Source organism: Perca fluviatilis, chromosome 3 (assembly GCF_010015445.1).
Source record: "Perca fluviatilis chromosome 3, GENO_Pfluv_1.0, whole genome shotgun sequence".
NCBI classification, from domain to species: domain Eukaryota; kingdom Metazoa; phylum Chordata; class Actinopteri; order Perciformes; family Percidae; genus Perca; species Perca fluviatilis.
Window position 1 is genome coordinate 38,552,558 of NC_053114.1, and position 22,502 is coordinate 38,575,059.

Genomic DNA, 22,502 nt, shown 5'->3' on the forward strand with positions numbered 1-22,502 from the left:
GAAGGAAGGTGTAGTTTTGAAATAGAGAAAACTGAGAATAGTCAATTAACGTATCTCTCTCTGTGCCAATTCTGATTTCTCTGCATGAGCGAGGCTTGGGTTTCTCCTTCATGCCGCCCCTGTCGTATTTGCAATTTAGGGCTGCAACGATTAATTTCATAGTCGATTAATCTGTTGATTTTTTTTTCTCAATTAATCGATTAGTTGTGTCCCAAAAGCCCAATCTGACGTCCTCAAATGTCTTGTTCTGTACACAACTCAAACCTATTCGGTTTACTGTCACAGAGGAGAGAAGAAACTAGAAAGTATTCACATTTAAGAAGCTGGAATCAAAGAAATTTTTAAATTACTCAAACCAATTATCAAAATAGTTTTTAATTTAAGAGTTGACAACTAATCGATTAATCATTGCAGCTCTATTGCAATTGAATCTACTCCGGCCTGTGCGATTAATCACAGATACCTTGTGTTGGCATCATCAATCATTTTTGACTTCAAGAGATTCTGTAGTGATTTTTGGAAAAGTATTTATCATTTCTGGGATAAAATCTCTAAAAACCAAAAAGTAGTAGAAAAAGCAGAATGTAAACTTGACTGGTTTGATGTTGTTTAGATTGTGTCGATTTGAATGCTGATTTTAGTCTCAGATCTAGTTTCCATCAAATCTTACAACACTTAACATCCTGGTAGAATAAAGTCCTCTCCGAATGGGACTGTTGGCTGACAAAACAATCTCACCACAAAATCCATTTAGTTCCTTTTCTGGAGGATTCAATCATACCACATGGTCTTCATTAGCAAATGGAGCTTACACCGATGTTTAAATTGTAAGGGTGTTACATTCTGTGTGATGATCTGATGAACAGCTTATGCGATATAGACCCAATCACAGTGTTTGTTTACAATAAAATTATTGTTTTAGCTCATTATAGATTCAGTCTATAATGGAAGGCTTCAGAACAGCTACCAAATGGAAGTCGCAGTTTGATTGTATTCCCAACTGCTGTCTCCGTGATCAAGAATGAACTTTGAACCTCTGTTGAATGTTGGCCGGTGACTTAAAAAGGAACATTCTTAAGCCCTATTCGCACAGGATTAGTATCATCTGGGGACCTCGTTTGATTTAGAAATTACCCCACACACACACACACACACACACACACACACACACACACACACACACACACACACACACACACACACACACACACACACACACACACACACACACACACACACACACACACACACACACACACAGAGTTTTGTTTAGCGCATTCGCATGGGATAAGCGGAGCCTGCTTTTACTGTCTGTAAAATATGTCCGTCCCGAGAGTTGGGTACCTGAAGGCGCGCGGGGTAGGATTGGGCATCGAGAACCAGTTCCAACTTGGAACCGTTTTTAAAAAATGACGATTCCAGTGGGATCGTTTCTTTTTTGGAATCGTTTCAAAATCGAAAGATTTGGTTTCGAATCCCATCATCGGTTCCAAATTTACCATGCGCAAGTTTTGGTTTTCGTAGCGGCCAGGGGCTCGTTGTGTTTCAGCCGTGGAGCACAGTAAGTGGCGCAGTAGTGTGGCTTTTATTTTACATTGAATCCACCCCCCTCCCGTTAAAACTGTAAATCACCATTGAATCAAAATAAAACTATCCTTATTTGTGAAATAAGCATCTGAACTGTTTTTCAACTCCACCCGTCAAAGAATAAGAATCGAGAATTGTTCAAATCAAAACTATGTCCAACCCTAGTGCGGAGGACGGCCAGGGCGAACTGAAAGAAGTTTAAATATGTGATGGTACCAAAGTGCATTAAAATAAGTTGGATTCCAGAAACTCACGCAAGCCTAATTTATAACCCTGATCACAGTATTTTGCAACTTAATCCTGTGTAATTATCATTTTTCCATTAACCTTGCAACCCTGCACACGGCGTCCTCCAATCCAAGACCTCCAAGTCATTACAGTTTTATTTATCAAATTAATCTTATGCCATGTTTACCTGACTGATGGCAACATGGAAGGTGTGTGTGTGTGTGTGTGTGTGTGTGTGTGTGTGTGTGTGTGTGTGTGTGTGTGTGTGTGTGTGTGTGTGTGTGTTGTGTGTGTGTGTGTGTGTGTGTGTGTGTGTGTGTGTGTGTGTGTGTGTGTGTGTGTGTGTGTGTGTGTGTGTGTGTGTGTGTGTGTGTGGTTTCTCGGTTCCCAGCAGCCTGCCTGTATCTGCGCCGGCAGGCAGGCCCAAGCAAGCCCAACGCTAAGATCAGACCTCAGGCAGCATCTCGTCTGTTTCTCCCAGTCTGGGCCATAATACTTTGCGTGCGTGTGTGTGTGTGTGCGTCGAAGTGGCCCAGACAGGTCCATTCTTTTAATCAAGGCTGTCTGGAAACAGACAGGGGTGATCACGCTTGCCAGGGGGAAGAGCTGTCAGCTTCAGGAGAGGACAGCAAGAGAAGAAGGAGGGAGGAAGGGAAAAGAGGATGGGAAGGAGGGATCTGAGGCATAAATAAAGAAAGCCAGAGATTTAGGACAGCAAGACGGAGGTGCGGAGAGGACCGAGCGGAACAGATAATTGAGGCGTGTGTGTGTCAGGAGAGCGATTTACTCCTCCCTAACAGTAAAATATGACGCTGTCATTCTATTTGTCCGAAGGCAGACGGTCTCTCAGGCACCGTTTGTTATGGCTGAACCCGAAACACATATATTTAAATGAAAGACGGTCATGTCATGCTCACAGTGTTGATGCATTGTCAACAATAATATGCTGAAGAATGACCTTTTTATCTTCCCTCCTGGATGAAAATGGGACAGAATGATGATGTGATTTTGCAGCTGGAAGTTATTTGTACAACAATATTTTTAGTTTTGGGTGAAGTTAGCAGAACTTATTTTTTGCATTAGTTTTGTGACGTCATTAGAGCCCCGCCATCCAGATTTGATTTTTATTATAAAATGTCCCGCTTAGTACATATCTTGTTCAACATTCCTTAATAACTAAAGAGATCCTTACCAAAATATTGATTTGTTTTAAAAAATAAAATCAAAACCTAAATATTGATTTCACCTTGGAAATCCACTATTGGCTGTACAACCCATTATGACCTGTGTTCCCAAATTAGATGAGAAATTTCAGTTTATTAAATCTTGGGTCCTGTTTTTGTAGTTGTGGCCATCCTTTCTATTAGTTATGATAACGTTGTACGTACTAAAGTCATTGCTAAGATCTGGGAACACGGAGACATGACTGCAAGAAACAAAAGCAGCCAGGCGATCCGACAGGTTAATAAACATGCTAACAGTTTAACCTGACTATCCAAATTATTATATACATTTTGGAGGCCCAACTGAAAGTGAACGTACCTGAACTTTCCGTTTATAATCCCTCATTTCACAGGAGAATTGAATGGGTGCACAGTTTCAGTAGCTCAAAGTTGGAAGTTGGTTGGATGTTAATATCCCTGTTTCCAGACAGTTTGGGCAATAGTTTTGTCTTCGTCAGTTCGTCTTTATGTCCTCTTCCCAATACAATTTTCTAAACTGGGGGTTTGTTTAAAATCTGTATGAGTGCCCGACTGCTCATGTTTCTTGCCCCATTGGATCGGTTTTTAGTGTTATCACCGTGTTCCGAAACCTCAGCAATTACTTTAGTACGATGTTGTTATCATTATTACCGATAGAAATGCTGGCCAAAGCTACGAAAACAGGACTTAAATTGTAATAAACTGGATTTACCTTTTTTTTTTTAAATGTCTTCTTTCCAATCATCCTCTCTCCTTTCTGCTCTCTTCTGCTCCTTCATTACACTCGTGCTGTTTTGGGTTGATGACTTGATCTGCTGAAGCTGCTGTCACAAGCTGACAGGGGTGGGGGTGGGGTGGGCATTGAGATTGATGTCTTCATATTCCGAAATGCCTTGGGCCAAATTAGTGTTTATTGAGTTGCATCCTGATTTTCCCTTTTTTATGAGGGTCTAAAACCGGATACCACTCGCATCATCCCGGGCAGATATTAAAGAATACACAATGTCTTGGGACTGAAAAACACACACACACACACACACACACACACACACACACACACACACACACACACACACACACACACACACACACACACACACACACACTCTAGATTGTTTTAGTTTTTATTGCGGATCAAGGTGGGGGGTCTTAACTCAAAGAATGGGATAATGTTGGGATTTCGATGACTGAAGTGTCAACAAATTGAACTTTGATGAAGGTTGTGCCTCCACCTCCTTATGCTCTGTTGATGATCCATTAACAGTTGTCATAACACTGTAGCGCACTTATTCTCCAGCCAGAGGGGATACATAACTGCATCTTCAGCGCCAACGTGATCAGAAGGCTGCGGTCGCTTTAAACGCCTCAGGCTGACAGAGCAAATATTTGGGCCGTCTCTTTAAACAGCAGGTTTATTAGAGCAGCTGAGTGGGCTGCTGTCAGCTCTACTTTCAGGGCGTATGAAAAGCTTTCTGTCATGTTTAACTTCTCCCCCGGAGTCAACCCGAGCTGCGGTGCTGTAGAACGCTCTGGCAGCAAGAGGTTGGACTGATGCTCAAGTGACTGCCTTGTTTCAGAGACACATTACCCAAAACCTCAAACCCTGTGTACATAATAAAAAAAAAATGTATTTACATTAACAGATTGTGGTTTTTTTTTTTTGCAGAGTTTCTACTCTATATACACAGCAAATGTACTGTCAGAGTTTTATATTTTGACATCCATGGTACACAGATAATGGAATATGTGCACCATGGCAACTAAACCAGTTAGAGACGGACTATAATTAGCCTAAGTTAAGCTGTACCTCTCCATCCTACACACACGCATAGCGGAAAATTGAAAAAGTATGTTCAGTGGGAGTTTTGCTTTGCCTCCTAAAATAAGTTGGAGAGCTGCAAATTTACTGAGCAGTTGTCTCTCATTCAAACGGGGATAAAGGTCTGTCATTGAATGAGGCGCAGGGTTGCATTTTGTCACCTTATTGTCAAACACAACTTTAGATAAGATGTTACAAATCTTTAAGTAAAAGTTTAAGTACTTGACCCTAATATTAATGACATCTTATACAGAAGTGTAACCTTTCATTCTCAAGAAGGAATAAGGAGCGCTACGGCTAATACATTATATTGTAGCACTGCTAGCTGTTTCTGCAACATGAGCATCACTTCACAATATTCTGCACTATGCATATTTATTTATTTATTATTTATTTATTTATTACTCTGTGTGCCTCCCACTGTGCAATATCCCATTTCTTATTCATCTGCACCTTATCTCATCTTTATATCTGCATATATATTCTGTATATAATAGGTGTTTATAGTGTACATATTACTGTTGTTAGTCTTATTCTTATTTTTTCTATGTTTTATTATTAGGGCTGCACAATATATCGTTTTTTTTTTTATCGTCAACGCAATATCAACTGGGGAAATAAACATATCGTGCAAGGCTGCAACATATTATGAAAGAAAATCAAGAAAATGTTTGTTAGTGTGTGTGTTAGTAGAAAGAAAATATCTGCATTTTTAAATCGAAACCGTCCTTTTTTTATTTGTGTATAAAAGAATGTTGGGAATGATTTCCTTTTGTTTGTTTTAAATTCAACAAGCAAATTTTTTGTACTTTAGAAGAATACTAAACGCAGTATAAAAGTACATTAATATTTGTTTATTAAAAATATATATACATTTATCTCAAGTAATATCGTTATCGCGATATTCAACAACGTTATAGCATATCGCCCTGCTTATTATATTTAACATTTTCTTTATATTCTATTTGGATTTCATGTGTATTTTTCCTTATTCTGTTGCAAATTTTTTGAGCTGCTTTACCAAGGGAATTTCCCCAGTGTGGGATCAATAAAGTATCTTATCTTAAATAAGGAATTCACCACTTGTTTTTATCCCAACTTTTCTTAAAAATAGAACCCGTTGAGCTGCGAGCTGACTGTATCTTTACCCCTAGTCTGCAGAGCTATGTTCCTCTGAATTCAGAATGAAGACTTGAGTAAATGATGCCCCGAGGAGCTGCTCTTACTCTCTTCGTCGGACCTCCGAGAAGCTATGCGAGACCCTGACATCTTCCTAGTTTACTCAAATGATCAGTCAGCCGGACAAGGTTCTGACTCCGCAGACGCCTCTAATTTCCTACAACACAACGGATCTCCGGCACTGCCCTTTCTTTGCTTTTTCTGTTGTCTCCTTCCTCAAACAGACAATTGGTTTGTATTGATTTCCTGAGCATAATTCCCAGAAGACTCATCTTCTCGCTCTGGGAGTCTGGCTCTGCGAGGAAACTCTTTCTTCCAGTTTTCCTGCTCTACTTTAGGTGATGTTTGTCGAGGTGGAAGGTTCCGTATGGGCCTTGAGGCTCAGAATAGTCGCTCGTGATAGTAGGTGGTATGGTTTTATATAAAAGTGTATACGGTATTCTTTCTTTAAGAGGAAAAAAAAAACTTCTTTAGTGGGGTCGAGGCTGGCAAGAGGTGTGCAGTGGCGCCCCTGAGGAGCATTTGGCCTTCCTCAACTGTTTTGTAAGCGTTTGACAGGTGAAATAGTGTGGGAACTGCGGGGAGTGTTGCTTTAAAATGCTTTTTGTCGCGCTTGTCGGGGTGGAGGTGCCTGGTGAATGCTCAATAGCTCTGTAGGAGCCACTGGTGAATGGTTGAGTGCCGGGGGGAAAATGGCTTCCTGCAAGAGCTGTGTAGATTGTTGCCGAGGCTCCTAATGTGGAGAAATGGTCCACATTTCTTTCCTCCAACTGCTGACTCCCACAGTGCAAGTGTTTTTTGGTTGTTGTTTTTTTTTTGTTATTGATTGATCAGACTGACATGGACTTTGCCTGTTTCTCAGCCTGAACCAGTTGGAGTGTCGCCATGCGAACTGATGAACCACATGTTCTGCTGAAGCCCAGCTCGTTCTCTAACATCCTCCGCCTGGGGAAATAGACATGCTACAGAGTTTATTGTAATGGCATAAAGCTGTCTCGCTGTCCACACTCATTTTCATCATTTTCCCTGTTGTGTTCCATGTGTTGCAGAAATCTCACATGGGGTACCGTAAATCAAAGTCAGTTGTAATGTCGTCCCTGACAAATATGCTATTAATCAGACCAATAATTCCTTTGTAAACCCGCTCTCCCGAGTTTTGTCCAAGCACCTTCAGGCAGGAAATATTTCTCAATGACGGAAAGATGGTTGGAGTGAGACATGGTGATGGAGGATGAGTCACCCACGTTTTGATGATTGGGGCAATGGTAAGGTCAAATGGGGTCCTGAGAACCCAGAAAAATGTGGGGCGCTTCGTGCTCCCCTTCGCCTTGATTCAGAGTGTTTGCCTTAGTGTTAGCAGAAAGGAAGACGAGAAGAGTTGAGGCAAAGAGAAACGGATGGGAAACCAAGAGAAGATTTTGAGGTAAGAGAGAAGGGAGAAACAAAGAGGAACGGATGAGCGAAAACAGTCGAGGTTGAAGGAAATGGCTACGGATGATATCGGATGGATAAAGGAATCTGGGTAATGCTGGAATAGCGTGTGGTTGCTTTTTTAGAGACGGAGAAAGTAAAGCAGAGAGGGAACCCGAGAGAGAGAGAGAGAGTTGTTCAGAGCCAGCGCCTGGCGAGGGCCATTGTTCATCCTTCCCTTTTGAGCTGAAGGAGACAGGAGAGTTTCACACGCCACTCGGAGGCATCCTGCTGGGCAGCCCCGGAAGGGGGCTATTGCAGCCGGTAAAGAAGGCCTGGCCATAGGGATAAATTACTCTGAATGGAGGGGTCTGTGTTTGCCGTTTTTCCTCTCTTTTTCTAAAAGGAGCCAGAGAGGGAAAGAATTCAACCCCAACCACAGGTTGTCCGCTTCGCTTCTGGAAAGGCTCTGCCTTCCAAGTCACCAATTTAACATCCCTCCACCCCCACCGTCCTCCAACCGCTTCACTCCCACCTCCTCTGGAATGCTCCGGGGTTTTGTTGTCCTCAGGGGACCAGGGTGTGTACGTCTCTTATGAGCTTTCATAACTTCAGGATGTGCATGGATTGTTCTTGGGGAAAGGGATACAAAATGAACCCCACATTTTAATTACGGTCAAAGAAATTTAATTCACAAACTTTCTTGCCTAATCTTAACAAATGTATGACCTACGGTACCCCTTTTAAAAGCATCAATTATTTACATCTAGTTTACGTTTCCCTATTTACTTCACAAATTGTTTCATATGTAAAGGTAAAGGTACTTTATTTGTCACATACACGTACATGTAGCGAAATTCATTCTCTGCATTTAACCCATCCCTCAAGGGAGCAGTGGGCAGCCAATCACAGCGCCCGGGGACCAACTCCAGATCTGAGCCAGTGCCTTGATCAAGGGCACTGACTGGAGAACCTAGTACATGTTTTTTTTGATGGTGGGGGAAACCGGAGCACCCGGAGGAAACCCACGCAAACGTGGGGAGAACATACAAACTCCACACAGAAAGGCCCCGGAACGACCTGGATTCAAACCCAGAACCTTCTTGCTGTGAGGCCACAGTGCTAACCATTGGGCCACCATGCTGTTGTAAATGTAAATAGATATTTCTAGGATGAACTTCACAGCGTCAAACTCAGCTTTAAAGTTATTGGTATTCCAGCTAAGAAAGATGCCCCAAATAGCAGTGTGACAATGACTATGTTTACATGCACATAATATTCCGGTTGTTGCCCTTATTCCGAAAAAGATGATATTCCGACTAAACTGGTTACATGGCTAATGAAAGTGAATAATCCGCTAATATTCCCGTGTACATGTAGCCTTGCAAAACACTTTTTTTTTTTTTTTAACAAAGTTTTCCAGCATTGGCGGACTTGTTGGACTGCGTGAACACAGCATCCCTCTTTCATTCCTTCAACCGGCTTCTTGAAAAGGTTGGCGCAGCGATGTTTCCAAAACCTGTTGATAACAAAGTCTTTGATAATGTTTAAAAGTAGCGTTGTTTCTCCTCCTTATCGGGTCTGCAGGCTTGCAAACTGTTGGCTCGTTGGTTTGTGTACAGCAACCATAGCAACTCACAGAGCTGACCATAAACCCAGATTGAGACGCATATTCCGAATGCCCTGTATACGTGTCCAAAGAATGCCTCTAAAACCCGAATAATACCGTAATATCCCACGTCTTAATCGGAAAATGCTGTATTCAGAAAAAGGAATATGCTGTTTACATGACCTGTATCAAATTCGGAGTATTGTCATATCTTAATAATAGTGGAATATTGGTGTGCATGACATTTATGAACTTGTTTTGAGGGGATTGTTTCCTGGTGAAGACTTTGATTCCTCTTGTCTGTGTCAGGAGATTGACAGGGATGTCATTCAGCACTAATATAAAAATGCACTGTAGCTGTTTTAACACTGTACAAAAACAGGTAAACTTTCTTTACTGAATGAGAATAAGAAGCTTTAATATCTACTATGCTGAGTTTGTATAAACACTTAAGAACTTAAGAAAAAGAAAGCCTTACCATTCATCATGATACATAGACTATTTTGTGACAAAACTGAATGTAAATAAGAACTTGCAGTATGGTTTAGTTTCCAGTTAAATCCTGACCGATATTCACCCCTGAGATTCTATCATTGGTCAATACTGACCACAGAAATATTTAGTGTATATGACGTTGGATTGGCAAAACCAAACTGCAAACGGATGTTTTATGGATTGTATTTTTATGCAGACATTTTACTTGATTTGTTCCGTTTGTCTTTTCATTTATAAAAAGTATGTTTTAAGTAAGGCTTGCTGATAAAAGTTTACTCTCAAAGTCAAAGAAGTCGTCATTTGGAATTTTTGGTGTCGATAAGAATTAAGGATTGACGTCTGTGAATTTTCTCTGTCGCGGTTTCTTGAGGGATCAGTTCATGTGTGTTTGTGTAAAAATAAACAAACAAATAAATAAATCAGTATTTGCCTTCAAAATCCAGTATTGGTATGGCTTTATTCTCATACCAGTTTGGCTGATACAGTGTGTGTACATTTGTACAGACGTGAGTGTGTTTTTACTTGTGCGTGTGCATGCGCTTGTTTGAGCCCTCCTCGTAGTTAGCAGCTCATTTTAATGGCTGACTGTCAGACTGATGCAGAAAACAGAGAGGTCAATATACTGAAACTGGCAAACTCTTATTCGGAGATTTACAATTTACAAGCCCGGTTTTTGCCCCAAATCCCAAATGTTAACATCATAGAGCGTCTGGTGCCAGCATGGAGGAGGTTAGAGATGTGGAGCGGAGCCCTTCATGCTGTGTCCGTTTATAACTGGATATTACTGAGCTGGACCTCAGTGCCTGCTCTTCTCATCCAGTCAAAGCCCATAAAGTGAGTTACAGCTCGCCCGCATGGAATAATCTCCTCTTATTACACTTATCCTTTTGCCTGGAGTTCACATTCACAGACATGGACCAAATGAAGCTGCTAATACTGATCTAGCATCTGGTGCTGCGGTGAGGCCTGTTCAGGAACACTGTCCTTGTTCTTGTTCAAGATTTGACTGTTTTGGTGCCTTACAAAGCTCAGGTGAACGTTTTATGTTTTTGGCGAGAAAGAATTTAAAAATAGACCAATATTTGTATTTAAATTTTTTTTTTTCACCTCTGACGCTGACTAGAGGTTGCATTTACATTACAATTTGTATCTAAATCTATGGTGTCAACTTCAGTCATTACAATACATGTCATTTAGCCAACGCTTTTATCCAAAGCGACTTACAATTGCTACATATGTCAGCGGTTGCACGCCTCTGGAGCGTGTCTTGCTCAGGGGAAACATTGGTTGATGTTTCGCAGTAGGAATCGAACCCAGGTCTCCCACACCAAAGTGATGTGTCATATCCACTGCGCCATCACCACCCGTTTAGTTTTGTAGCTGTGGAATAATCTATATCGACGACGTTTCATTCCTGGGATTGTTCAGGTGGCGTCGGAAATCCCGCCGGACGTCCCTCATTTCGGCCGGATGTCCGTCACCTTCCGCTTCCTTTGTGTTGGCAGTTTAAACTCCGGTGGATTTCTGAGGACTATGGTTAACTGCTCCTCAGATCTCTGCAGGGTAAATCCAGGCAGCTAGCTAGACTATCTGTCCATTCTGAGTTTTCTGTTGCACGTTTAAAACGACTTTTGAACGTACACGTATTCCACCAAAACAAGTTTCTTCCCAAAGCTATTTTGCAGAGGAACCGCTGCTCCTTTCGGCGCTTAGCGTCGCCCAAGATGATTGTGATTGGTTTAAAGAAATGCCAATAAACCAGAGCATGTTTTTCTCCCATCCCGGAATGTTGTGTGCACTAGCCAGACCCTCCTCCGCAGCGCTGAGGAGGAAGGTCTGGCAAAGCGAGACTAGTTGTGGATGAACCGATATGCGGAATCAGTTTTGGTGCTGATATTGACCTCATTAAGCGGATTGGGTATCGGCCATTTGTAACCAATCCGGTACATTAATTCAGTCAACCAGAAAGTACCGTTCTGTATAGGATGGTTAGACCGTTAAATGATGGCACTTTTTGTCAGTGGTAAAACGAAGCTCCAATGAAAAAAAAACTAGGTTGTTGACACTGGTGAGTCCGTATACTCACTTCATATGTTCTGAGGATTTGTTTGTTCAATTGTTTTTCGTTTCTTTGCAGACCTGTCCATAGCTAATAATTGCACTTTTTAGGATTGTCATTCTTGATCTTGAATCATGCAGCCCAAACTGACTGCAAATGTTGTAAAACCAGCTCCTCAAAAGGAGAAATTCAAGACGGTGTTCATGCTGTTGGAGAGGAAGGTTTACTTGCTGTTTTTGTAAAAGTTATTCAGCCACCCATCCCGGTTTGCTGTGCTTTCTCCAGTAGGCTGCCACGGTCTGACTTTGATTTGTACGTCAGATGGATTTCAGTCTGTCAGCATGCAGCCCCCGAACAGGTGATCGATAAATCCCAGGGAGAGGTACTGATCTTTTTTTTTGGGGGGGGTTGTTATGTTCCAGGGAGGTTCCAGGCTGAAGTTTTGGCCCAGACGTGTGGCTCGTGTAGCACTTCCAGACTGACTCCGCTGGACTGGACCTGATCCAGACACTAGTTACACACACAGAGCAAAAAATCTGAAATGTCACCTGCAGTCAAATTTGAAATAGTAAAATTGTCCCACACACCGATATTTCACACTCCAGTAGACAGCCAATTCACTTTTCTTCTTTCTTTCTTGCACTTCAGTCATTCTGCGGTTTTATTCTAGCCGCGCACTGGTTCGAGCACAGCGATTTTAACATTCCTATTGGTTCAGCTACTTTTATTTGAGCTGAGTGAGGTCCACTGTTTTTACAAACCCAAATCATGGTTTTGATTTGTCTTCACAGAACAATTGTTTGCAGTGGAGACGGCTCACTTAGTTTGGGGTTATTGGACATGTTTGAGGTTTGCATCCCATGGAGTAGATGTAGGATTCTGGGTTTTTTTTTCCTTCACTTTTTGAAGCTCAGTTTTGAAAAGTAATGTATAAACTACGAACACTACACTCATGTTGTCACTAAACTCCAAATTTATTATTACTTTTTTTTTAAAGATTCTTTTTTTGGGGGCTTTTCCTTTTTGACAGGACAGCTAAGTGAGAAATGGGAGAGAGAGGGGGGAAGACATGCAGGAAATTGTCACAGGTCGGATTGGAACCGCTGCGTCGGTATACGTGCGCCTGCTCTACCACTGAACCAACCCGGCCACATCTCCAGATTGTTTTAAATGTAATCCACCATGTCCCGTTTTTATTTGGTTTTATTCTTGAAGATTAATTTAGGGTTATGTGTCAGTTAAAGGGAAAACTGTTTGATACATGGGCTTTTAATTTTTGTAGATGTCTGGTTTATGACCGGCAATGCTTAGTTTTTCATTTGGCACATTTTCCGTAGCAGCTTTATACAAGTCAAACATTTGACATTTAATTTGTAAAATGTCAGAAAATAATGAAAAATACCCAAGCTGGAAGGCACTAACTCTTTACCGAAAACCTCTAATCTATCTTGTCAGGTGTGGGTAGAATAAGGGAGTTGGAAAATAAGCAGGACTGTGGGTACCCGGGATCTGGATTGGGAACCACTGACTTAAACCATTAATCGATTATCAATCGATTAGTTTTCCGTCAGTCGATTAAATATTTTATTGACTGAAAGTTTAGCGCCACGTCCTCTTGGGAAGATCTCTAAATAGAACTATTAGTGTAAAACCACACATAAAAAAAAAAAAAGGTACAGATTGAAGGATGGATCTTGAGATTTTAAGAATGTATGCAGCATAGACCAATTGGGAATTATACCCCAACTGGAAAACCAACTTCTCCCTGGAGGGAGCTCTGGGATCAGTTGAAGCTATGACCCGTGTATCCCTGATAGAGGCCCCTGTTGGGGGATTTTGAAGGTTAAAGTGGTGTGTGTGTGTGTGTGTGTGTGTGTGTGTGTGGGGGGTGAGAGAGACAGGGGGGTCAGCTGACCAAAGAGACAATCTGTGGATTAGAGTGAGCTTGGACACCAAGTGCTCACTCAGCACATTACCCAGTGAGTCTAGTGTCCAGAGGCAGAGCTCAGAGATCCTTTGTTTTCACTGCCAGGCCCGACGCACACACACACACACACACACACACACACACACACACACACACACACACACACACACACACACACACACACACACACACACACACACACACACACACACACACACACACACACACACACACACACACACACACACACACACTAAAGCCAGTACATCTTTGCACTGAAATGCTCAAAGTCTCAGATTCTACTTTAGCAATGCTTTTTGAACTGTAGAAGAAACTACGCTGAACTTTGTATTCATACGTTTTTTTTTTTTTTTTCATTCAACAAAAGAAGCTGTAGTTCTTGAATGTCTCTTGAAAATGTTGTCAAAACACAACAAGCCGTACCGTAGAACCTTGCCTACATGAAATAAGTGGCAAAATCATGATTAAAATTTGGAAGTACGTATTGATCGACGAATAAGTAATGCTATGAAATGACCAGGCATTTAATGTCAACTTTCGGCACTTTATTTTTCTGTGCAAAGATTTCGTTTTGTACTAAAAAAGGTACTGAGGTTCGACACCAAGCCCTAGTCGAAGCTGTCTTTCTCTCACCACAGCATCACTTTCATCTCAGTAGTGTGACATTCACACTGCTGCTTCTGCAGCCGCTCAACAAATAGACCAAACTTCCATGCCCTCCGTCTCTCTTTGCCCTCCTCGCGCCTCTTTTCCGACTCCATGTGGAACACTTGCTTTCTCACCCGCACTTCATAGAAAAAACGCCACAGGAGTCCTCCCGCACAGGCTTATGACCTGCAGCTCTTCATTCGCCCATATGCAACTTCCATCCTTCATCATCAGCATGTCCCTTTTTAATATGTGTGTCATCTTTGTGAAAAAGTAGTCGTCCAGTTTGACCAGTTTGATTTAATGACCCATTGGGTCATTAAATCCTTAAAACGCGTGTCAGAGTAAATGGAAGTAGTCGTGATGGATCTTTTATGTGTTTTCTCTTTGATCATACTAAAGAGTCCTTGCCTCATTCACATATGTACAGTACACACATATGTACACATACACACACACACACACACACATACATATTGAGTCCCAAAGCCACATAAGTACAGTGTGTGGAGGCCAGAGTCATCACAAAGGGCTGAGAGTAGTGGAAAATGAAACGTAGTACAACACGCTCGCCCCTCTCCCTCCTTAACCCCTTCATGGCCCTGTGACCATGGGAGACTACACTGCATCACACACTCACTGACGTCTTTGGCTATGAAAGATTCAAATCTTCAAAAGTAAGTCAAAAGTATGCCAAGCAGGAGATACATTTTTACTTTTCCCAGTGTGAACCAGTTTACTTGTCGGTGAGATATCTCACAAAGCTCCAAACAGGTTTGGTTTAATTCTGCTGGAGGCGTCTGCTTGAGTTCAGGGATCAAGTGATTTGACTTTAATATAGATTAAGAATTTTCCGAATTGTTTTTTTTTTAGCTCTATTATTCATTTTTTTCCCGACATGGCATCATGACTTTGCGTAAACATACACGCCACTATCCTAAAGCCAAATGGCGTGTTATCTGTACGCATTTTGAGCTATCCACGTGTATGTCTAGGCTGTATACAGCAGATGTAAACATACCCACCACGTGGCGTCGCCACGTTGCGTGTTATCACAAGAACGTGACGTACTATCGCGAGAACAACGTCACACACACAAAAAAAGGTTGGGTTTAGGAAAAGAACACTGGGAAAGGCTTTAGTAATACAAAAAAAGCGACAAAAACACGGAAAATAATGACAAAAACACGCTTAGGAAAACAATAAATGGTTGGGTTTAGGAAAACAAAAACATTGGGGAAGGCTAAAAAAAAAAAAAACTCTGAAAATCGGCACACGCGGGACGTGATCCCGGCTCTCCTGGGTGAAAGTCCTGCGTTTTACCCATCCACCACCCCAATCTCCATACACGGACTTACGTCCCTTCATACTACTTGCTACGGCAAAAATTCACATGTAATGTGGGTCAATGGCGGGCGAATTGCGTTGATAAACGCGCTAAAAAGCGATTATGCGTCTTGATAACATGTCAAAATGGCGTACGAATTGGCGTCCCATACATTCGACACTTCATGAGATAAGTCAGTTTTTTTTCAATTGAAATTTTGCTTTGAACTTACTCTGGTACAATTCATCAAATGACAGAATTTATGTATAATATTGCACATGGTTTTGTACAAATAAATCTCACTTCACCGATTAAATTCTACAATACCGTATATACATAATGTGTTTTGTGTGCTGGTGGGAACAGTGTTGCATTAGCATATTGTTTGTCATAAAATCTAACAATGCAAGCAAAATGATCAACAAAAGTAAGTATTTTCTGTAGGCTGCAGATTTTTCATTTGGTTGTTCACTAGTCATGTTTCCATCTAATTGTCAAGAGAATTTTAAGCGAACTTTTAAAATGTCGCTATAAAAAATTTGAAAATGCGAATTACAAGCGCTTCCATCAACTGGTTTAAAACGGATAAAAGACTACGCAAGGCGTAGTTTCATCACAAGTTGACGTTACGCGTGGTTGTAGATAGCAAACCGGCTGGCTGAATCAAAGAGTTTAGAAGCTAAGATTCAAGCTGTTGAACCAATTTGTCACTTTACCCAACGTGGCTGAGGCCCAGGCTATAGCACACCAAAACTCCACTACACACCTTGTGCCACAAGTGTACGGTGCACTGGATGGGACCCATACCCCGATCCTTCCCCCATCCGATGGATAACGGACTATAGTCGTGAGTTACATGTTCGCTACGTCACAGCTTAATCGGCAAAGCTGTTTCCATCTCCCATTTTGCACATTAACTCTTTTGCGAAAAAGGCAAAAACCACCTCAAGCGAGCGTAAAAACTTATTTGCGAATTTGGGGAACCTTTTTTAGAATTTTGCCATTTCTATCCACCGTTTTTTAATGCGACACTTCAAAATGCGCATAAAAATATGTTGGAAACATGACTATTATTAGTGGAGGTTTTCGCTCCACTGAGTGCATCCTAGCTAAGGTTTTAATTTGAGATTTTGGAACTTTGCCCAGAGAAAATGAGATATTGGGGATTAGATGCAGGTTTTCCGCTTGTTTTAAGCAAAATAACACTAAAAATACACTTAAACATAAATTTTGGGCCTCTTTCTAGCTTTTCTTTCCTGATTTGCATGTAGCCCACAACGTCCGCCCACCCACCCACCCCCGAGTGCCAGCCCACATGGCCATCCAGCAGCCAGCCACTCATCCCTGGCCAAGTCAGTGTTATCTTTGAACTGACTTCAGAGAGACTGCTGGCCGGCCGCGGATGATTGCATTGTTGTGTGTGTGTGTGTGTGTGTGTGTGTGTGTGTGTGTGTGTGTGTGTGTGTGTGTGTGTGTGTGTGTGTGTGTGTGTGTGTGTGTGTGTGTGTGTGTGTGTGTGTGTGTGTGTGTGTGTGTGTGTGTGTGTGTGTTGTGCGTGCGTGTTGTATACAGTACAACTCCATAGCAGCACTGTCCTTTCATTTCTCCCCTTTGTTTGATCTCAGAGGCCTTTTATTTTTAACCCTCAGAAGCAGGACGATGATATATCACTAAGCGTGTAATTATGTTGTTTTCGCTCATTTCATGGGGAATAAAGGACAGTATCCTCCCACATGCTTCTGGGTCGCACTTAGTTAATAGGCAATGACTTGGCTGACTGTGTGTGTGTGTTGTGTGTGTGTGTGTGTGTACTTGCCTTGCATAGTTTGCTTGAATGAAGTACTGCACATGATGAACATGCAGAAATGATTCTGTAATAAAGCCTCCGGTCAGGTTCGGGGAGCGTTGAAATCGTTCGGCCTTAAAGGCAAGCCAACAACACACACACACACACACACACACACACACACACACACACACACACACACACACACACACACACACACACACACACACACACACACACACACACACACACACACACACACACACTCCTGCTGAGTTACATCACAAGAAAGTGATTGAGCACTCCATCTGTTGATTTGATAACCACGCTGTAGTGTGTGTGTGTGTGTGTGTTTTTTGTGTGTGTTTTTGTGAGTGAGCAATACAGAGGGATGAGCTCGTGATGAAGGGTCTGTCCAGGAAGGTTTTTTTTTTTTTAGCAATGCTTTGAAGATTTGGCATCGATCTGAACTTGTTTGTCATGCTCTGTTTACATACTTGAGCGTGCAAACTGGATATTTGAAGAGATTTTAAGAAGTTCCCTCCGGTTGATAAGTGGTACACGTGTGCATCTTTTTTTCCCATCTTAGCTCAACATGTGCTGCTGTGGTTACCGGCTCGCCACATCAGGGCGGCCCGACCTACGGCGGGCAAATTAGTAGGTGGAGATGAGCCGACGGAGAGGGGGAACGGGCAGGGAGGATGAGCTGTTTGGCACTGTGAAGCCAAGTCAGCGTAACCCAGAGCCATCATAACCATGGGGAATTCAGTGAATGTGCTCTTTGAGTGTTGGCACAGCTTTAGAGCTTCCATATGTTGTAATGGAGAGAAATGTGGAGATAAAAAGGAGCAGGAGCCTGGGAAATGGTTCTTACAATCATTACATGCCCAGGACCAGGCAGACGGCTAGAAACTAGTCGCCAGTGAAGAAACTGGAGCATCAAGTAGCTTGAAAGCCAAAACTTTTTTTTCTTTTTCTTTTCAGAGCTTAAATGAAAGTGAATATTGGATTTGGTTGTGGATTTTCTGGTTTATGGACAGAAACAGAATTCCAAATGAATTGGATTGTTACTTTGTTTCTGCTTGATTGTTTGCTAAGACGTCAGGATGTGTGCTACCCAAAGCTCGTCTTTCTCATCAAAGTCTACTAGACAAAAAAAGTCTTCACAATTATTGTTTAATTCATTAAATGAATTAAACACACACACACACACACACACACACACACACACACACACACACACACACACACACACACACTGCGATGTCAACCCAATCTGAATGTGATAGACTAGATAAAAGAGGGAACTGACACAATGTGCTGGGCATGTATTAAACATGGATTTCTCTTAAATATTACTATACCCTAGCCTGGGAAAACCCTGACGAACTTCAGGCAAATTTGAGATTTGCTCTGCAAGTCCTTCTGGCCAAGAGACCGCTCAAGCCCATTTCTATTTTTCCCAAATCGAGGCACCAATCGCAACCGTTGAGGCGGGCTTTACACGATGGCGATAGTGCTGCGACGGCGAGCAGCTTTTTGTTTACATTCAACGTGACGGCCACAGAAGCGCTGTAACTCGTTGATGCCGCTGCTACGTCACCCGGATCGTTGGTCTGATTGGTTGAAGGACTATCCAATGGCGCCCAGAGGCATTTGAGCGGCGTCTGTTCGGTGACGCCCCTTTGGAAATGGGCTGTGAATGAAGCTTGCCCAGACCCACTCTCAGTTACAACTGAGAAGGGTCTGGTGTCAACCAGGCTAACTATACTCTGTTTACCCACGTTATCTTAAATATTGTGTCATATACAGATACATACCAACAGTTTTTCTTTAAAGGTCCCATGACATGGTGCTCTTTGGATGCTTTTATATAGGCCTTAATGGTCCTCTAATACTGTATCTGAAATATCTTTTATATAGACCTTAGTGGTCCCCTAATACTGTATCTGAAGTCTCTTTTATATAGACCTTAGTGGTCCCCTAATACTGTATCTGAAGTCTCTTTTATATAGACCTTAGTGGTCCCCTAATACTGTATCTGAAGTCTCTTTTATATAGACCTTAGTGGTCCCCTAATACTGTATCTGAAGTCTCTTTTATATAGACCTTAGTGGTCCCCTAATACTGTATCTGAAGTCTCTTTTATATAGACCTTAGTGGTCCCTAATACTGTATCTGAAGTCTCTTTTATATAGACCTTAGTGGTCCCCTAATACTGTATCTGAAGTCTCTTTTATATAGACCTTAGTGGTCCCCTAATACTGTATCTGAAGTCTCTTTTATATAGACCTTAGTGGTCCCCTAATACTGTATCTGAAGTCTCTTTTATATAGACCTTTAGTGGCCCTAATACTGTATCTGAAGTCTCTTTTATATAGACCTTAGTGGTCCCCTAATAATACTGTATCTGAAGTCTCTTTCCCGAAATTCAGCCTTGGTGCAGAATTACAGCCACTAGAGCCAGTCCCACAATGAGCTTTCCTTAGGATGTGCCATTTCTGTGTCTGTAGCTATTGAGGAGGAGAAGGGGGGGGCAAGGTGGAGGGTGGGGGTGTGGCCTTGACCAACTGCCACTTTGCTCGTTTGAAAGCCATGGGCGGGCAAAGCAGAGAAAGGGGAGGTAACCTTTCTCCTTATGACATCATAAGGAGAAGATTCCAGATCGGCCCATCTGAGCTTTCATTTTCTCAAAGGCAGAGCAGGATACCCAGGGCTCGGTTTACACCTATCACCATTTCTAGCCACTGGGGGACCATAGGCAGGCTGGGGGGGAATGCATATTAATGTTAAAAAACCTCATAAAGTGAAATTGTCATGCCATGGGACCTTTTTAAAATGTCCCCAAAACAGGTGTTGCAAAGGTGTTTGTCTTAATATGTGGAACAGTATTTTCACCACTCAGCCATGTCTTCATATCAAGAAAGCCTCCACACCGTGCTCTCAGCAGTGCTCTCTGTTCAATGTGAATGGTGACAGACAGTTATTACAGGTGAACAGCCACCCTGTATACGTGACCAGTCAGGCGTCTCGTTCTGCCGGCAGTCTCTCACGGTGAGACGTGACGACGGACGAACACTGTTGCCTGACAGCGAGGTGGGACGCCAGTTGTGTCCATTCTCATTGTGCAGCGCCGCGAGACGCCATGCGGCGCGGCTGAATGCAGCTGGTTTAGGACGGTTCGGGCTGAACAGTTGCTGACATGCTGAGACGCAGCTGTCTCTCTGAAGCGACGCCTTTTACAGCTCGACACCAGCAGCGGACGGGTGGCAGGAAGACAGAGGACAGACAAAAGGCTTGGTTCCTTCCCTCCGTGCTCCTGTCCTACCCCTTCACATACTCAGATGGCTCATTTCCCCAATTTCCCGCTTATCACTTTTTATAGCGGTACGCTCGCACACTCAAAGAAAGACGCAGCTCCGACCCTCCAGGTAGTCTCCAGGGAGGTCCAGGCCTAATTAACTAGCAGCCTTTTGACATCGTTGAAAGCGTGTGACCACCAGCTCTCAGGGCTGAGTTACCATTGTGTGTTTTGGCCCCACTGCTCTCTCCTCACCTCTTCGCACACATTTTAACTATTTAACAAGAGCAAATTGTGAAATGGCGAAATGGAGGTTGAATGCCACCTGGTTAGATCTGAGACTCCTACGACGTGGCCGCTTCCGGCTCGGTTTGGTCAGTGGACGCAGGCTTTTGGCGGCTGGCAGCTGCTGTAGGTGGGTCAGGTTTAGACGTGGTGTCAGCGTGGGTTTGTGGGATCATCTCTGTTTACCTTTGGGGGGCGGGGGGACCACCTGTCTTGTTCCTCACCCGGCCTGTTAAGACCGTTTCAGGCTGTAGTAACCAGCAGTGGAGGATCTTTGGTGGTCTCTGTTTTTCTTTTTCTCTACTGGGGGTTCTTTCTTTTTTTAAGGTTATTTGTTGGGCTTTTTCCGACTTTATTTGACAGGACAGCTAGGTGAGAAATGGAAGGGAGAGAGAGAGAGGGGGGGAAGAAATGCAGAAAATCGTCACAGGTCGGACTCAAATCCTGGACCGCTGCGTCGAGGCATAAACCTCTCAGTACATGTGCGCCTGCTCTACCCACTGAGCCAACCCGGCCACATACTGGAGGTTCTTTCTGGCTCACGGCTCACACTCTGGCCTCTGGCAGCAGCAAGCGAAGTGAGAATTGAGTTGTCGGTCTGTCTCACCGTTGGTCTGAAGAGACCACCGGTTATTGGATAGAAACTCCTTTCTCACTGGGTATGAACTCTGTTGATCATGTGGATTGTTTGTGGGATTGATGTGCTTAAAAAAAAAAAATGCTGTTCAGTAGCAAGTGATATTATTTGCTGTCCATCAATACGTTTTATCTCAAGTTGGGGTTCTGGCACCTGCTGACGAGATGTTTTTTTTTTTTTATTCCTCTTTTTATTCTATTTATTGTTTGACTTTAAGAATAAAAGAGGGCTTCTTGTCAGGTTGTCTATAGTGTTACCTTCTTATGAATATTTCTATGATGTCGCTGACTCATCCTCCTTATTTATTCTTATAATCCTGGCAACAGTACTGGCAGCAAATGCATTGTTTACCTTAATTGTGTATATTAAATATTCGCCCAAATTTCATGAAGCGCCTGCAGCTCTTCGCCTGACCAGTTCACAACTGTTTCAAACTGATCCACTGATAAAAATATGGCTTCAAAGTGTCCACTTGTAGATTTAGACCAACATTCTTGACTAACGCTAAGCTGTGCTCAACTTCTGCCACTGACCGTCCCTGTGGTACTTTAACAATACCTTTCTCCTTTGCTGGAAGGCTTTTATTGTGAAAGTCAGCCGAAGAAGCCCGATAACATCAGAAAAAGTTGTAGTCTATTGTTCTTGGGCAGCACTTTGCCCCTGTACTGCTTGTGTTCCGTTTTTTTTTCCCCCAACTCAGCTTTTCAGGCAGTTAAAGCTCTAAGATCTTTCTGCTTAAGATCAATTAACTGCTCAGATGATTCGACTGTACCTGCTCCACTTAGGCTAAACATCCTTTAATAGTCTGATGTATTGTCGCTAAATTTGGACTTAGAGCTCAAAGTGATCTACTGTCCCTACAAAACAGCCAAGCATGTGATCTGCTATCTGTGTGATGCATCAGAGGCTTGTCATGCTGGTACTCTTGAAAGCGCAGTGCGTGCGTGCTCAGTTCTGCATTTCCTCTGCTTCTAGTATTCTT

General features: G+C 42.6%; 1 protein-coding gene across 3 annotated transcripts in view; it reads left to right on the forward strand.

Moving 5' to 3' along the window:
- lrp4 (low density lipoprotein receptor-related protein 4) overlaps nucleotides 1-22,502 on the forward strand; it is a 156,953-nt gene that overhangs the window by 36,029 nt on the left and 98,422 nt on the right. The gene's annotated exons all lie outside the window — the stretch shown is intronic.